Source organism: Oryza sativa, chromosome 11 (assembly GCF_034140825.1).
Source record: "Oryza sativa Japonica Group chromosome 11, ASM3414082v1".
Taxonomy (NCBI): Eukaryota; Viridiplantae; Streptophyta; class Magnoliopsida; order Poales; family Poaceae; genus Oryza; species Oryza sativa.
This window is the reverse complement of record NC_089045.1, coordinates 12347797-12365056: the sequence shown is the minus strand read 5'-3', so window position 1 is coordinate 12365056 and position 17260 is coordinate 12347797. Positions and strand designations below refer to the sequence as shown.

The 17260-nt window shown below is 38.7% G+C and overlaps 1 long non-coding RNA gene across 7 annotated transcripts; it reads left to right on the top strand.

The window, feature by feature from the left end:
• Positions 1-4374: 4374 nt before the first annotated feature.
• Positions 4375-12117, top strand: LOC107278362 (uncharacterized). 7 transcript variants are annotated; one of them, XR_010737802.1, is made up of 10 exons: positions 4375-4869; positions 6416-6533; positions 6889-6948; positions 7033-7459; positions 9502-9618; positions 9867-10154; positions 10742-10849; positions 10946-11082; positions 11590-11646; positions 11773-12117. It is a non-coding gene; the product is annotated as an uncharacterized lncRNA (long non-coding RNA). The 7 variants fall into 7 exon arrangements; XR_010737805.1 differs by having other exon boundaries at positions 4415-4869; positions 9867-10096; positions 11025-11082; positions 11593-11646; XR_010737803.1 differs by lacking the exon at positions 10946-11082 and adding an exon at positions 6720-6802 and having other exon boundaries at positions 4729-4869.
• Positions 12118-17260: the final 5143 nt, after the last annotated feature.

The window sequence follows — 17260 nt, the reverse complement described above, 5'->3', positions numbered from 1 at the left end:
CCTTCATCGACCTCTTGGAGTCATCAAACTTGATTTTGCCCCCTTCAATAGCCGCCTGGATCTGCTGTCTGAAGACTTTACAATCATTGGTAGAATGAGACCCAGAATTATGCCATTTGCAATACCTCCTCTTGCCTAATTCCTCAGCAGATGGAATTGTATGACCAGCAGGAAATTGAATCTGCTTCTCCCGAAGTAGCAAATCAAAGATCTTATCAGCCTTGGTGATATCAAAATCATACCTCTCTTCTTTTCCAGAATTCTTCACCCATTGGCATGGTATAAACTTCTTGCTTCTAACCCATTCGGCTGTAGCTATTTCAGAATCATCATCATCATCATCATCATCATCATCAGATCCATAGATGTAGGGAAAGACATGATTGACCTTTTTAAAGCTTTTCCTGGCTTCTGCAAACCTTTGCTCATGTAGAGTTACCTTCTGTGCAAGATGTGACAAACTATCAAAGTCTTGAGACGAGAACTTCTCCCTGATCGGAGCTATCATACCCTTAAAAGCCAAATCGGCTAACTAGGCATCAGTTAAACTCAAGCTGTAGCATTTATTCCTCATCTCCCTAAACCTTTGGATGTAATCTTGCACAGGTTCATCATGTCTTTGCTTAATCGCCGTTAAATCCGACAGTTTCATATCATGAACCCCACTATAGAAATAGCTATGAAAATGCTTCTCCAAATCGGCCCAACTGTTGATTGATCCACATGGCAAAGAAGAAAACCAAGTGAAAGCCGATCCAGACAAAGACAATGGAAACAACCTGACCCTCAGGGCATCCACAGCCGATGCTTCCCCACATTGAGCTAAGAATCGGCTAACGTGTTCACAGGTTGAAACGCTGTCCTGTCCTGAGAACTTTGAAAAATCTGGAACATTGAATCGGTTAGGCAATGGAACCCTCTCAAACCACTCAGGGTATGGATGCCGATACAAGTTTCCAGCATTCTTCGGCTTGAGCCCAAACTGTTCTCTTATCACATCTGCAATCATATCGGCCCATTGCCTTTGCTGAGACACTCCCTGTGCTTGTTGTGGCACGGGCTCGAATTGATTGTATTGAGGAGCAAACTGAGGCTGAGCCGATCCTCCTTATTGATACTGAACTTGCGGTGATGGAGGCTGATATTGATAATTCAAATTGCCCCCTTGATAATTCTGGAAGTTTGGCTGTATATTGCACACCAAATGTTCGGGAATCACTTGAGGTATCACCGTTTGATCTGGATGCACATTATGAACTAAATGCTCTGGGACAACTTGATTTGCAGCGTGCTGCCTTGGCTGATTGTCGGGTGTTCTGAACCCGGCCGATGCATTTAGCAAACCTTGCTGCTGAATCGGCTGCACAACCTGCTGCCTTGGTGGCGTCTGCTGAATCGGCTGCACAACCTGCTGCCTTGGTGGCGTCTGCTGAATCGGCTGTTGCTGGACTAGGTCAACAGTAGGCTGAGGTGGTAAAAACATAGCTGCAACTTGGTCTTGAGTTAGCCGATTCACATTTTGTCCACTATGCTATGGCTGCTCTCTTACCAACAATCGAGGATTAATTAATTGACCTGGTGTCGATGATGGCGTAGCTGGTGCAGGAGCCGATACTGGTGCTGTCGGTTGAGCCGATGGTGCATTGGGAGGAATTGGCTGAACAGCTGGCTGATTATTAGTGATCAAGGGCCAATAGTTTGGGAAAACACCTCCTGGCAAATAAACCGGTCCTGTAGCCTGGTATTCAGCTATTGAGCCATCAACCATCGACTTCACCATGTTTGACAAAGTGTTGACTAACATTCCAGATTGATTAATCAAAGCATGTTGTAGGGCATAGTCAATCCGATATTGGAAGTTGTTAAACTGTAGCTGTGTCGTGTTGCCATCTTGGTTAAGATTCTCACCATGAAATCCCTGAGAACCATCACCTTGAGCCCCTTGAGAACCACCACCTTTGTCACCTGAGCCATCTGCAGCGCCTTTATCGCCTGATTGAGTTGTACCATCTGAGACCTGTTGTACTTCTCCATCCTTGGAAGAATTTGTCCTAGGAACATCAGCAACTAATTTCATCTTGTACCTCTGAACAATTGTTCCTTTACGGGTCTCCATGAATGAATTCAAGAATTGGTGTTGTGTTTGCTGCATCATCAGATTGAGCTCATTCTTCTACTCAGGTGTTAGCTTGTCTATAGTGACGGGGGCAATGTTTCCTTCGTGAACCTCAAATGCACCAGACTTTAGATTCTTGGTAGGGGTCTCTTTGCCAGCCGAAGATGGCGATGCTGGTGGTTTCTCAGCCATGAGAGAATGCTGTTGCGGTTCTGACTTCTAATCGGTCCCACTAGGCGTGCCAAAAGCGTGTTGATGTAAAAACACGAGGCCTGGGTGATCTGCTTAACTCCAGTGCAGGTCCAAAACTTGCCTTTGGGTGTGTGAGCGTGCCAGTTGATTTGATCATGCAATCAACAGGAAACTAAGACAAAGAAAACCGCGGTTAAATCCATAAACGATAGCCGATCGGCTAAGTGCCGATGACATATCATTTATCCTTGAGCCGACGTCATATTTGCATCGATCGGCAGTCATTAAGAAATAAAAAGAACTAAATCTACTCGATTGGCTGCAGATATTAACAATATATAATCCTTAGATCGATATATACTTAAATCAAGTGATTGGGATAGATCGGTCGTCATGCCGAGACAGTATAAATCACTTAGATCGAAATATATACTAATAATGAGATTATATGTGTTCATAGCATAGCCGATCAGATAGATCTAGCATGTATCGGCTAATACTCCGATACTACTCTATATTAGGATATTAAAGCGAGTAGAATATATCAAACAAAAAGCCTAATATACTTAAATGCAACGAGATCTTAACATAAAGGGCAAATTTAACATGTCAAAGAAGCATGTAGGATAAATGTAGTTAAATCAGATAAGATCGGCTGAAACCCCAATACTACCCTAATCAGCAACCAAAGACAGGCTAGAGATTAAGATTCTAATCACAACTCATAAGATCAAACTCAACTGATGAAGCTATAAGTATGAAAAGAAGGACAATATCTAGACAATCAAGTCGTCGGATATGTCATAGAGTGGTAGATATCCTATATAATCTAAGTCAACATCGGTATTTAACCTAATCGGCTGCCTTCTAGTAACAATTGTTAGCCGATTGTAGGTTAGATAGCGATATTGCCGGAGATTATATAAGATATATGATAACTCGTCGAATTACATAAACAAGATTAGAGTATCATGAAGATGGAAGCACTAATCTCGAGAACGCAAGCCACCATAACAAGTTTTACCTCTTGTTGAAGATCGAAACCGATGCAGCTCAACCTAAAAGTAAGAACTCGTCGAAACAAAACGAAAATAAAAGGGTGGCGATGCGCCGAGATTGTATTGAACGTGTGTTAGTTTGATTACATGGGGCTTTGGTCTATTTATACCCGAGAATTACAAAATATGTTCATATCGGACACGACTCTTATCTCTAACAAACTCTAAGATACCATAAGTCTTTGCAGTAGACTTTTGCCCAAACATATCTCTAAGGAAATTACATAAAATATCCTAAGTAATAGATACAATTGACTTCTCAGGACTCTATCCATGCGTGGAAATCATCATGAAGCACGTCAACCTAAACCGACAACATATGCTGTGTCATATTGTCGGATTCGGCTCAATCGGCTAACCCCGTCCGACTCGAACTCTGCCGATCTTAGTCGTAGCCGATTCGGACTTCAGCCGATCTTCACTCTGTTTCCGGGACAATCTCTATCTCGATTCCTCCTTCACATCCGATCCTCCTTCACTTTTGGATATCACTAAATTACTTCTTAGACATACAAAAGTAAATTCAATAAAGTCTAAATGTAATTTACATATATTATAGAAGTAACTTTAGACAAAACGAAAGTAACTTTGTCATAACATTAGGGGTAATTCCATTGTAGGGATAAAAACATAACTCTATCTATAAACTAAATTAATTAGCACAAACTATGGAATTGACTAAAACAATAATAGGTAGTCACCTCTAGCATTATGAATGTATAGGAAGTAATTTAATTAAATCTAAAATTATGAATGTATAGGAAGTAATTTAATTAAATCTAAAAGTACTCTAAAAGTAATTTAATCAACACTAAAAGAAACCTTTAAGTGTGGCGGGCTGGGCGGCCGGGGAGCACGCCACGTCGGATTTTGCAAAGAAACTCTCATATTTGTTCGTAATTCCGTATAGGTCTCTCAGTAACGTATTTGGAGAGGAGAAATCGCGGATAGGAACCTATATGTAAAAAGTGAAAATAATAGGGGCTTTTTCGCAAAATAATGCCCACTACCTAACTCCCCAAACCCTCCGTTGCCGCCCGCACCCTCTCCCTCTCCCTCTCCGGCGCCGCCGCCGCCGCCACCCCTCGCGCCGCCACCTCCGCCTCCCCCTTGCGCCGTCCCCATTTCCTCGCGCCGCCGCCTCCGCCTCCCCCTCTCCCTCTCCCTCTCCCTCTGCCGCCTCGCGCCGCCGCCGCCGTCTCGCGCCGCCACCGCCTCCCCCTCTTCCTCTCCCTCTTCCGCCTCGCGCCGCCGCCGCCGTCTCGCGCCGCCACCTCTGCCTCCCTCTCGCGTCGTCATCCTCTCCTCCTTCCCGACTCACCTTCTCCCTCTCCTTCTTCCGGCGCCGCCACCTCCGCCTCGTGCCGACCCCATCTCGGAGCACGGCCGCCACAACCGCCGCGTGCCCGTCGCCGCCTCCGCCTCCGCCTCGTGACTTGAACAATGTTGCATGCAAGTTGAAGCTAAAAAGATTACAAGCAAGCTGAGAAGCTTTGCACTAAGGTACACCCAGATCTTCCTGCAAAAGTCCCATCTGATACCGCATCTTTTGGTAGACCAAGGTGACATTTCTGTGTTCGTTGCTACTTTCTGTAAATTTGATAACCAAAATGCCACGGCTTTATATAGGAGGGCCTGAGCTTATATTTAACTTGCTAACCTGGAATATATCATGCGGGTCATGGATGGGTGTTTTTAACTATGCTTTAGTTTATTTTAAAGTGCGGTAACATGCTAATTTGTTTAGAGTAACCATGTCTATGTATTAATCCTACTCCTAAAACTGCAAGGAGGTTGAAAGCAACTGAAATTTATAATGATACATTGTAATTCATATATTGAGATTCTAAGTTCCATTGTACTCGTCGAATATTGCTTCGTAGTGGATGTAATACATAGGACATATTGGCTTTTACAATGGTTTCAGTGTTTGATTATATTCCGATGGAGTATTTTATTTAAGGCAAAATTTGTTATAGGACATCCAAAATTTGTGTAATTGGCTGTAGGACATTGTAAAATCGTGTCATTGCTGAGGGACACCATAAAAATGGTGTAATTGGCTGCTGGGCACTAGATCTATTATTTTATTATATTTGATGCTAATGGAGAGAGAAAAACCGTGGAAAGTACGAATGTGCCCCTGGCACTGTTCTTCTTCTTGCTTCAGCTCAATATTGAGCAACAAACGGGATGGGTTTTTGGGGTCGGTGTAGGCCGACCTGATGGTGGAGCGTCGGCGGACAGGGTTAGGGAGAGGAAGCGGTGGAGGTGGGGGCCGCGTCAGGGAGAGGAAGGGCAGCGACGGCGGGGTGGCCGGACGCGAGGAGGCAATGGTCCAATGCAAGCGGCAGCGGCGGCGATGCGGAAAATTTGGTATCGAGCTTTACATTTTGTTTCCCCTTTGCAACCCGAGCTCCTGCTCCATCATCAGCAGCTCTACTCACAATCGCACGCGGCGTTCTTCTGCGCCCACCCATCATTCGACTTGGCTTCGTGCTCACCTTGAAGCCAAATACGGAGGCGGCGAACGACATGGTGGTCGCAACGCTGGAAAAGCTTTCATGGCGGCGGTGCTGGCCGAGACACCCCCACGTTTGGGATACTACTGCTCTGCGCTGCCTTGTACTTCAAGTTGAAAGAGGTTAATTTTGGGCCTAGCGCTCTTCCCCACCGGCAATGATGCCCCTGACTGTCGGCAATGACGCACCTCACCTCACACCTGCTCAAGCGGCAGCTCATCCACAATAAGTGTGTACTTGGCTGTGAACCAGCGCTTGGATTGTGCAATTAAGAGGCAGGGGCAAACTTGTATTTTTAAAATTTCTCTCTCCACTTTTTGCTCGAAAATGATAAAATAATGCTTCCAGTGTCCAACAGCCAATTACATCATTTTTGTAGTGTCCCTTAGCAGTGACACGATTTTGCAGTGTCCTTCAGCCAATTACACAAATTTTAGATGTTCTTTAGCAAATTTTGCCTTTATTTAAAGTTCCACTAATTTTTGGTTTTGAACAAAAACTAACTCCATCTCTTCCAACATGAACAGATTTTGAGATATTAACATTCCTATGCAACCCATTCTTGTGACAAGAGCTGGGCCATTCTAGCCAATAATGGTCTTCCTTTGCATAAGATTTAAAGCTGGATATCCAGTTTTTCAGAAGGTAACAATTATCTATAGGATCTGCTTGCTTGCTGAAAGCTTTCAATTCTTTTTAATCAATCAATGTGCAGTTTGAGTCACTTATTATTGTAGAGATTAGAACAACGCGCCTCCTGTACATATTCTGTTTAGTAACTTGTACGGAGTTTGGGTATAACTTGTAAGCAATATAAACTCAATATGGCAGCTTTATATGTTGGATGGATAAAACAGAATATACATATTCAATTGTTGAGAAAACATCATTGGTCCTTAATGCCTCATTGCAAGGTGAAGTCCTTGTACTCCATGAGTCCATGTTCCTCCATGCCAACTCAAATGGTCCTTGTACTAATAAATCTTATTATTCCATATAGACAAACGGTACCTCCCTAGATGCCAACTCAAATGGTCCCTCAAATTTTACACTTGATGAGGTAGTCTGCTTTCCAAAATTCCAAGTTTCTTGTTGAAGGGTGCTACAACATATTTACATCGTTAATTTTCTTGTTGGTTTGTAGGAAATGGAATTCTAAGAATTTGTACAGAGGTCAAATGCGTATGCCAAGATTTGCTCAATGATTGGCCCTTGAATTTATGGTCATTCTGATGTCAAGAAAGCTATCACATGCTTGCTGTTTGGTGGCTCAAAGAAGGTGTATATATGATCTTATCTGTGTGTATTGCTGTCCCGGTCTCCCTCGATCGCGGGGAAGGAGGAGCAGATCCATTCGAGAAGGTGATGGTATTGGTGAAGAAGATGATGGCTGCCGTTGGCAGCCCTCACTCTAGGGCGGCGGAGGACATGCTGATGCAGGCCAGCAGCCAGTGTGGTGAGGAGGAGCTGGAAAGGAGCAACATGACGCTGCTGAGGTGTTGGTCTCGACCTAAAAAATTGGCATGCTGACTTCGTCAAGGTTGAATAGCCACCCTCTTCGACTCATCTTGGTAAATCTTCCTCCTTCGGCCCTATCCGTTCGTTCTTTCTTCTTGAATGGATTCATATCTTGGAGATCAACGTCTTCAATGCAGTTCCCAAAATCCATGCAAGTTTATCATCTGTTTCCACTTTCCAGACTATCCTTGCGCATTTACGTTTCAAATAAATTTAGAATCACGCAGATCAAGATCTACTCTTATAAAGTTATTATTGCCTTTAGTACCTCATATAGCAGTTATATTACTCATAATCCTCCTCCGTTACATTACAGAAGCATCCTCTGAAGGCGACACAGATAAATTATGTAACCGTGATGATCAATGCAGTTACAAAAATTCATGTGAGCTTAGCATATTTTTTCAAACTATCCACGCACATATGTATTTCAAATCGATTTTCATATCTTATCTATTTTCAGTGTATCCATTAAAAGAACAAATAAACTGAACGCCCATTTGAGGAACCTACGAAGTGACACAAGAAGCTTCATAGAGGAAATATCAAAAAGTCCTTGACCATTCTAAAAAATTTTAGACGGTAACCATTAACAAGACAACCATTGAGCAGCGAAGTTTGAAAACATGCCAAACTGACTGTTGCTTTTCTCACCAATATTTCACAAGACAGTATTCAACATGACATATGGCCACTAAGCCAGTTCAAATTAAACCATTCAAGTACAAGCTGGAGGAGACCCAACCACCATACTCACGTCAATAGATGGTCATTGCAACCTCAGAATGAGATGGATAGATTTCGTGGCAACCAATAGCATTCAGATTGGAGCAGTTTGCATCTCCCATTTCTACGTTAAGAAGCGCTTGGAAGCAATCATATATATTCTCTGAAGTCTGGACTATCTATTGACTAATACTCTTATCTCGTCAATCCATTGGACTTGTGTAATTGTTACTTGTCATGTAGATTTAGCAGGGCTCTGTTACTTGCATGTTTTGTTGTCAACACAGAATGTAATCACAGGCACGACCAATTTTATGCAGCGACTCATGCATAGTCTGACTATTTATCATTCAAATAATGCACCTTTAAGGTTTCTGTCATTTTTCTTTCTTATGTACGAAGTAATACATAGTAGGTACCACTGCTCGAAACAGCAATTCGAGCAAACTATATATAGGAGGCGTGCCAAGGCGCCCCCAGCATTTATATACATGATATGCTTGTCATTACCTGTAACCATATTTAAATTATCATGTTGTTTGATTTATATCATGTGGTTGAAAATTCATTTTAGCATGAATTACTTATAATGATTTAGAATTTTTCAAATTTATTTTAGTACACCATGGTAGAATAATGTGCTATTTCAAAATTTCCATTTAGTTGCATTTCTTGAGAATGAGTTTCAGTGATTTGGTTGGATTATCTAGGTGCAAATGCTGTTGTTACTTGTTGAAACCATGGAAATATTTAATATGGGATGCCATATGTTTTATCCTCTAATTGTGTTGCTTCAAATGAAATGGTGTTTTAGATAAACCTCAGCATATTTATTTTTAGTCAACATGTATTCATGCTAATTTAATGTACTGATGGATTGAATAGTAGAACATTAGTTTACATGTGCTTTTGTTATGAAGACGAAGAGTTATTTTGTAGATGGTGCCAAGATTGCATTTTTCTACTATTTAAATCACAACGGCGTTGCCAATGATAAAATTTTTCCCAATGGTGTAACATTATCTATTGGTTCATTTTTCTGATATCCTAATATTTCTATAGGGCATTGCTTTGGATTTTTTTTATCTAGCAGCTTTGCCAGTCCCAATTTTCACTTTTAATCTTGTAGTGCTGGTAATTTTTTAGGTCAGAAATTGATAGTTCATACATATTAGCGTATTGTTACTTGGGTAAATTTTCTTGCAAGTTGAAAAATTACACCCATGGGATTGTCTTGTTTCGCTCGAGATTTTTTTGTACTTTCATTTTTCTTACGGTTTTAGTAAGATGCTACTATGCTTGATTTAAGTAAGATATTACTAAGGTATAAGTCATAATTAGTCTTTTCACATGGAAAATTCATGAGCAGCGGCATTAGATGCAAGTAGCCAATGGCGTGGTGGAAAGAAGAGGATCTGAGGATGGTGGCGAATCTGGAGCCAAGGTCGATGGGGCGGGCGGCCGATCTAGGAGGCACACCACCCGGGTTTGTTCTTGGCACCTTCCTGAATCATAGTTCTTCCTATTACAATGCACTTGTCTATGTGCCTCTTGGTTTCTCCAGGCTGATGAACCAAAGGGCCAGTTTTTCCTAGGTTTGCTTCTCTCCCTGGGGGGATTTTGTTGGTTTTGTTCTTTTTTGCACGTCATCAGGCATTTCATCGCCTGTGCTTTCAATCAGTTGTATGCTCTCTTTTGTTTCTCTCATGTCTTGCATTTCATGTAATTCCTTAGAGGCAAGTGACCTCCAAGTTCCTGACTTCCTGTGAGCCATGGCTCGGAATCTAGGCCTATCGTAGGCTAAGAAGATAACCAGTGTTCTCACGGGCAATGGTGGGTCACCGTATATCACGTAGCCATGCTGGGGTCAATCTAAGAGCCGCTGAACGAGATGGTCGGAGGCTGCGAGGTGTGCTACCAGTCTACCACTACCAGAAGAACATCACCGTGGAGGACTACGCCAGGTCCGTCGTCTCTAACAAGCCAGAGGGGAATTTTTTTTTGGCACTACAAAGATTAATAGTAAGTATCAATTAATTAATCCCGTCACCCCTAGGTTGTGTCGAGTTAATTACACATGGCACTTCAATTTAAGTAAAAAGATCTGTCATACTTTCGGTTTTAATTTGTAGGTTGGCTCAGCTATATATTAATGAAATAACCAGCTTATAATTACTTATATAACTGTATATATCATCTAGGCTGATATATAACTGTAATATCATACACAGTTTATAAATTATAATCGGTCTGATGTGTTGTAACACATTCCACACACCCATTACAATAAAAAGAATAAGTACCATTAGCCTGATTTACTTATAAAAATGTGCCTTTTGTATATCTGTAATTTTGTCGTAAAATACTACCACTATATATTACCAGGAAATAGCTATTCGGATTGTTTCTTATTAGTCAATACATTGTTGTGGAGTGGTGATAAATTTTGCTGCATCATATTTCATTTGCTTTTAGACAAGATATGATGGAAATTTTTCTATATGAAATCCGCTTACACATACACATGTTTGGTATGCACTTCCATCCTGATTATGGCTTTTGTCTGTTCTTTTCAATGCACTCTATGAAATGGCGCCTTTTAAAATCAGTAATTGACATACCACATGGCTGAATCTTTTGGCGCATCACGGTGTCTGGCTTGAGTGGAACAGAAAACAGTAGCTGAGCTGAAGAATATCGATCCATGGGAAACTGAGGTAATGTTGCAACAAAATTCATTGAACAACACAATGCTTTTGACTTGTACATGTCACTTTTTTTTCTCTTTTTTTTTTTCAAAATTTGCTTTGTAGTCTGCCAGCTCAGCTGTTGCAAAATAAAGCCCATCTCAGCCGTGTTAGTTTTTATCATGCTCTCACTATCATAGGACAGCAAGTCCATATTGATCTAGCTATTCTGGTGGTTGCTCCTCAGTGACTGCGATACCAAAGTAATGTTCCTACTTACATTTCCTGATTTATTTTATTTTGCATTGATGCAATTGTTTCCTAACTCTGTTTATGTATCAGGTACAAGTACATATTTGTATTATATCACGTTTTTTCCATAGTATGTGTATTTCGAACTATAGTTATAGTTTCAGTTTGTATTACTTTTAACTATAGTTTGACACTCAAAATCTATTAATTGTGGTCAGTTCCAGTACATATTAGTATTAAATTCACACCCCAATCAATTTCTATTACAATTTAGTTGTCATGTTAATAGTGCCTATTATCTCAGTTATTTATTTGGCACTACAGCAGCCACATAGAAATTGTGAGCAATATTTATAGCACATTAGCTCTTGTGTTCAGTAGGAAGAAGCTGTTGTTCCTAATGGAGGAAAGAAAGAAAAATATAGTGTTATTACACTTTACTCTTTGAACGTACTTGGTTGAGCACTCCTATTTTAGATTGACTATAGTTAAATGGTTATGTTATTTGCTTTATTCAGCAGCCATGCAACTTCAGGTTACACTCAGAGGTCCAAGGCTGTAATCAAGAAAGAAAAGTAATTCACTGCATCCCTCTTTTGGTTTAGTGGGTGCTTTATATGTGGTTTTTTTTAAAACTGTCCATTTTTACAGTTATAGTGCTACTGAATACTTATAGCAATTTATATATGTTTGTTTTGCAGGCAGCATGGTCACTATTCTACTGTAAATATGATCCAGCATAAGTGCACTTCGTATGTACATACTATCTAGAAGCTTGATATACTATCTACCAAAGAAAACCTAGGCTTCCTATTTCAGCTTGTTTAGTTCGGTTAGCACTGGGGTGAATGAACATGGAAATGCCATACAATGTCTCCTATTTCAGCTTGTTTAGTTCGGTTAGCACTGGGGTGAATGAACATAGAAATGTCATGCAATGTCTCTGCGTATGTAATCCAGAGCGCTGTGTGTGCTTACCTCTGACGATAATTTTCGTGTTTGCCTGCATTCTTTCGACTATTCTAATTATCACCTGTTCTTTTTAACCTAACTGTGCACAGACGGCGCGCCATTGGCGCGCCCCACCCTCTAGTATATATGAAAATGTCGTTTGGACCATGGGAGCATATGCTCCCACGTCCACAGCCGTTGATATGCGCTGAGATTGGTAGAGCATCCTTGGAACGGCACAGGCTGCAAACAGTGACCAATTAGATTGGTCAACAGCCGTCAACAGTAGCTAGGCATAAAAAACAAGAGATTGGAACGCACATTTACAATTGTAACCCCTATGCAACATTTGTATATATAGGCACATTTAACACCAACGTTCCCATGTTCCCATTCTCAGCCATTTCACTCATGTGACCATGGCTACTATAGATACAACCGTAGTTAACATCAAGATCAAGTTGACAAAGTTCTGGAATCCAATTCGGCTACCTGCTACACTGCTGACTTCAAGCGGCCGCCAAATTTGCATACGAGCTCCGTTTTGGGTCCATGAGTACTTGATGGAAAGCCCTCCAAATCCTCTTTCCAATGGATCCAGTCTTGTCCCCAGATTCCATCTCAGTCGACGGCAATCGTAGAAACAAGGTGCCGCGTCACCTATATTGGGCCAATGGGACCCTGGCCCAAGTGGGGCCCATGTGGGGTGCGCCCCAACCAGATAGAGCACAACCCTAGGGACCCCTAGGTCATCGTCCCACCTCCTTAAATAGTTAGGTACCCCTTCAGGATTTCTTGGGTTTTGTTTAGATTAAAGTTTAGCTTTGCTACTTTGCCGGGTAATCCCGTGATCGGTTAGATCGCCGGTTTGCTCGTTACAGAATCCCAAACTTATCATTTGTACTCGATTCCTATTTGCAATTCAGATTGCTTTTATCTTGTTCTTGCTTGTTTCTTCGATTTGCTTGCAGGAATAAGGTTCATCTGCACCGGCAAGATCAACAACCCACAGAGAGGTGTATCGATCACTAAGGCGCAACACAACAACGTTTAGTACGGTTGTAGTGGGGTCGTTAATGTTTCTCCCAAATCGTAGTTATCATCAACTCACCGAAAGATCGGGCTAACAACAGCCTTGAGTGTCTCGAGTTGAGCTCAGGGTTTATCAGGTGGTATCAGAGCTTTTGTTGCTTGGTGAGTTTTTATCTACCTATAACAAGAAAATTACCATTCAAAAAAATTGCATCCTGTGCCTAGCCATATTTGTGCCATTGCATTGTTCATTCAGTTTTTGCTTTTTTGAGTTTTGCGTTGCATCGTCGCGTCGAGTTGCTGGTCTTAGTGTCTAGTCCGTTTAGAGTTTTGAGTTTCTAGTCACGTTTTGTACCACTGCCGTCGCCGTCGTCATGTGCTTGTTGTCGTCGAGACCTACGAAAACGGAATCGTCTTTCTGCCAGGGTTCTATTTTTCTAGTTTTCAGAAGTTTTTGCTGGTCGGTTTTGGAGATGATAAGTTGCATCTAGTGTTTGTTACGTATTATATATATATATATATATATATATATATATATATATATATATATATATATATATATATATATATATATATATATATATATATATATATATATATATATATATATATATATATATATATATATATATATATATATATATATATATATATATATATATATATATATATATATATATATATATATATATATATATATATATATATATATATATATATATAGTAAATTTGTTTGGTGCTCCATGGTGCCCGGGCACCATTGTTGAAATTGAGTATATACCCAATTCAAATGAGTATGAAACTTTTTCAATTACTTAGGTATTAACATTAACTACTTTACTAACTAGTTTAAAGCAAGTTTGAACTGAATTTGAACTTGTTTTTGTTAGATTTTGATTCTAGGTATATAGCATCCATACATATAATTAGTTAGGTATGTAATCATGGATTGTGAAATAAAGTTAAATTTGAGTTGTTTTGTTGATAAGTATAGGTATGAATCAAATTATTATAACTAGGTATATACTCACAATTTGAAAATTTTGAAAAATTTGAGTGATTTTGTGCATTAGATACCATGGTGCCCGGGCACCATGGTGCCCCATACGAGTGTCCTATATATATATATATATATATATATATATATATATATATATATATATATATATATATATATATATATATATATATATATATATATATATATATGGAAAGTCACATATGAACCGAGGTGCATCTGCACCATGAATCTAGACCATTGAAGAATGCCAAGATTCACGCATATGTATGGACTTGTGCCTATATTCGGGTGTGTGCTGAACGCATTAATCAAGGTGAAAAGCTAGTACAGGACGGCATGCATGCACAGTTTTTTTTTCGAGCGGCCGATAATACCCTTCGACTCCAAGCTATCTGATCAACTCATTTTTTGGTGTCCTGTTGCTTTGCTCGAGTAGGGTCGGATAGGACGCGATGACCCTTGTCTTTCATGTTGACCTGCTAGGGGAGACAGGGAAGTACACGGCGAGTGTGCTGCTACGTGCAGGTTTTATCATAGTAGGTGAAACCCCGCGCATTGCTGCGAAAATTTAGTATGATAACAATAAAAAAAAGCGTGTAAGATAGCTAGATAACATCATATTAGTAAATTAATGTGGTTTATGATAATTTAAATTTAAATAGTACGTAGAATGGTGATTCAAACGTAAAAAGTAAGGTGATATGACTTTAAGGAAAAAGAAAAGTAGGGAGATAGTTTGGACGGTAGATTAATCATCTAAAGGCTAAAAACAATTGATGTGATATGACTTAATTAGAGAAAAAAGAGAAAGATAATTTAAACCATAGATTAATTATTTAAGCACTAACTAAGTGAGGATGAACTATATAAGTATATATGATATCATAAAACATAATAAAGATATACATTGAAACATTATGTGAATTATGTTGGATGATAATTTAACATGTTTGTATTTGAAAAGCTTTTAAATTATAAAAACTATAAAAATATAGCATGTTTGCATGATGTTTAAATGTGATGATTGTTAGTGGATAATGATGTGGCATCTTGTTAATTAGTGGATGATAATGTGACATCTTGTTAGTGGATGATAATGTGGCATCTTTGCATGTTAAGGTTAAGGAGTTAGTGGGGGATAACTTTATACTAAGATAGGATTAGTAGAGCTCATTCCGTTACAACATATAAAGATTTGGCCTTTTATATTCACTTACCATGTGATAATATTCAAAAGTGACATGTATTATGCAAGTATATCTATTATAATTATTATTATTATTATTATTATTATTATTATTATTATTATTATTATTATTATTATTATTATTATTATTATTATTATTATTAAAGGAATAGAAAAAAGAGCCTCCACGTTTGCTCTTACGGCATAGAAATTCTCATATTAATCAAAAAAAAAGAAAAATAGAGTCTATATAGAAATATATAATTTAGAATAACTGAAATTCGGAATGAATAAATAAAAAATATTAGAAGTAGAGCATAGAGTCCATATAGGAATTTAAAACTAACTAAAATTCGGAATAAACATAATAAAATTAAAAGTAGAGTATAGAGCCTGTATAAAAATACAATTTACAACTAATTAAAATTAGAAATTAAAAAAACATGGGAAGAAGAGTCTAAAGTCAATTTAGAAGTAACTGAAATTCGAAATTAAAAATTAAAGAATATTGAAAGATATGTTCAGAGTCCACATGGAAATACAATTAGAAATAATAAAAATTCAGAATTAAAAATAAATAATATTGGAAGAAGAGCATAGAGTTTATATATAAATACAATTTATAGATAACGAAAGTTCGGAATTAAAAAATAAAAAATATTGAAAGACGAGTCTAGAGTCCATATAGGAATATAATTTGTAAATAACTAAAATTTGATATTAAAAATAATTAATAACTAACACGTATATAAAATACAATATGAATATACAGATTAGTAGTTTCGTAAAGTTAGTAAAATTTAAAATTATATTGTCATTTGAATATATTTTAATAATAAATTGATAAAACATATATGTTATTATATGAGAGAAAATATAATGATGCTAGCCCGCGCAATCTGCGCGGGCCACCATGCTAGTTATTATTATTAAAAACAACCGGTACCCCCGTTGATATTTTGTTCATTCACCGTGTGATGTCCAAAAGTGAAATATACAAAATGACAACCTAAAGTGTGCACAAATTATGTGTGCTCATTCGCCGGTCCAAAAAATCATTCATAAATGGTGTATCTCTGTTATATCTCCATGCTGACATTTAGCTGAACATAAATCTGTCATCTGTGCAAGCATATAAAATCAAGGGAGCATATAAAAATATTCAGGGGAATATCATCAACCAAGAGATTTTCTTTTTCATGCAACCAAGAACTTTCATCCGTTCATAGAGGGAAAATGCAAAATATAATATACTCCGTATCAACATAGACGCAAGCTTGTCAGCAGGTTTCTCGTCCCAGTTCAAATGACATCGAGAAAATAATACTCTATATCCCATAACCCGCACAACATGTAGAGCTTTGATGCCAAATAAATTGACCATATAAACAAGGAGAAAAAAAAATACTGAACTTGTTAATCGAGAGAACACAAGATCCATCCAAGGAGAAAAGATCACGAAGTATGTACTATTCAGTCAAAAGCTAAACCACATGGCGGATTCAAAGAAAGATCATTTGTGTGCACTACTGAACAAGAAAAATTCAGAAAACAGTGAGCCTATCAACTTCTGAACTGGGAAATTTAGTCTCACAAGATACTGACATATCTACTTAAATCTCAGAAGCTACTAGTAACGAGAACATCGAAATTTATCTCCCCGAGCACCAAAAGCCAAAAAGTAAAGAGAACTACTACATGTGACTTATCACTAAATCTGAAAATGCATGTAAAATTCAGAGCGAGAACCTATACATATGAATCTTGCCGGTAAAAAATGGGAGGAAAATAGTTCAAGATCCACAGAAAAGCAGCGGCACCAGAAACTTCCGGTGCTGCCCAACAGCAAACTGAACCAGAAGGGGTATAACCCGCACGATACTTTAATTTTGTGCTCTTATTTAAATTTTGTACACATTCCAAATGACATTTCACAAATGTTATCTACTTAAAATACATAATATTCTATGCATGATATTACCTCATTTCTTTTAATTTG